Below are 2,016 nucleotides of genomic sequence, written 5' to 3'. Positions count from 1 at the left end.
AACTTTCAATGATCATATATATCGTATGATATGTTTATTATTGAAGATTTTAAAAATTAAACTCATTAAATTTAAATCTTGAATTCGTCTCTATTTACCATAACTCATAAAAAAATGAAGATTTTTTTTTCTAATTATCATGCTTTCCAGTTTCCAGTAACACGNATTTCATATGTACCACATAAATTAAAACAGAAACAGTAACATATATTGGGCCCCGTGCTGGCACGGGGTCCCACATCTAGTATATATATAAAGGTGATGCTATGCTCTTTTTATTTTTATTTTTATTTTCATCATTATCTTTGTTAGTATTATCTTTTTACCTGAAAACGTGTATACTAACGAAGTTGAAATATACCTTCCTCTTGGAAGCATTTGCTTTTAAAAAGGGATCTTAAAAAAAAAATACTTTTTGAATTCTTTTGTTAAAAGTAAAAGACTAGGCTCATAAATAACAGTTTAAATTTTCTGAACGCCAACCTAAACTATTAAACAAAATACTTATAAAGAAGAAAATACTAATTTCATATCTTGTGACGTTATGACGAAGGCAAGTTTTTGAAGAAGAAATACACATTGCATTTAGGTGAATCATCAGAATGAAAGAGTAAAAGTTAGGGACCTTATAATAATGAGTTGGGAATCAACCATTAAGGTGTTTTTTGGATTATATATATCTCAAAGAGACAGATTCATGCATATCTAGGTCCAAAACGGACAGTACCTTAACAACTGGAACAGAACCATTACATTTACAAATGGTATGAGATCAAGATTCTCCCTCAGTACTGTGATGAAACAAATCTCAACAAGGACGCTAAATCTTTTTGAGATAGGAGAAGGGGTATGTGACTCTCATTATGGAGGGCAAGCACACATTTCACATGAGAATGAGAGAAGAAAGTTAGGACCTTATAAGATTATGTTCAAAATCAACAATTGAGAAGCCTTTTGGGTTGAAAACCCTAAGGAAAAATCCATACAAGCCTAAATCGAAAATGAACAACACCTTAACAGTTGAATCAGAATCGTTACACTTCCACACTCGACGTCAAGTTTTAGGAACAAGAAACTCTAATAAATAAAAGAAAGACAATAGCCGCTCCTTCATTTTAATTTCTTATATGTGATTATAGAAAGGGAAACTTGATTTACATCATAAAGAAAATCAAAGTATGTTTTTATTAATACTATATATAATTTGATTTATTGAATTCAAAATTAATTATTTGTACTTATTTAGTGATAGAAGTAATAATTATTTTTTTGAAATAACTCATTTCGATACTTAAACTCTGCTTGTGGCTTCTTAATTTGTGAATTGTGATACATTAATTAACATATCTCACAATTATTATTATTAATTTGGGAATCAAACTATTTTTACTATGAATTCTGCAAAACTAGTTCTCGTAACCATATTTTAATTTATTTTTATTTTTTAAAAGTGAGTGCAAAATGTTTAAATTTCTTCTTCTTTCTTTTAGATGAATTAATATTGAATTCACGTTAAAAATTGAATTAATTAATCTTCGCTTTCAAAGTCCGAAACTTTTTATTTTCTTTGAGGATTACATTTGAAAGTAAATTATCCACCCCGAGATGAAAAGATTTTATTTAATAGTAGATTAAGAGCTCATTTGGATTGGTTTAAAAAAATTAGCCTTTAAGTCAAAAATAAAAAGTTAAATTAAAATGACTTTTTAAGTCAGGGGGAGACCTACTTTTGGTTTAAATATTTTAAGTCATTTTAAACTTATTTTAAGTCATTTTTTACCTTGTCAAACACTTCCTAACTTATTTTAAGTCATTTTTGACTTATTTTAAATTATTTTTTAGCTTTGTCAAACACTTCCAAAAGTAAAAAAAAAGGGACTTAAAAGTAGGTTTGACCAACTTTTAAGTCAATCTCAACACCCTCTAAATCTTGTGTATATTGATAGCATATATTTCGACAATATTGATAAATTAGTTGGCGGGACAATATATATGGGTAACTTTCCTATTAAAGAT

Source organism: Solanum stenotomum, unplaced genomic scaffold (assembly GCF_019186545.1).
Source record: "Solanum stenotomum isolate F172 unplaced genomic scaffold, ASM1918654v1 scaffold28601, whole genome shotgun sequence".
In the NCBI taxonomy this organism is placed as follows: Eukaryota; Viridiplantae; Streptophyta; class Magnoliopsida; order Solanales; family Solanaceae; genus Solanum; species Solanum stenotomum.
Note: the sequence above shows the minus strand (reverse complement) of the source record.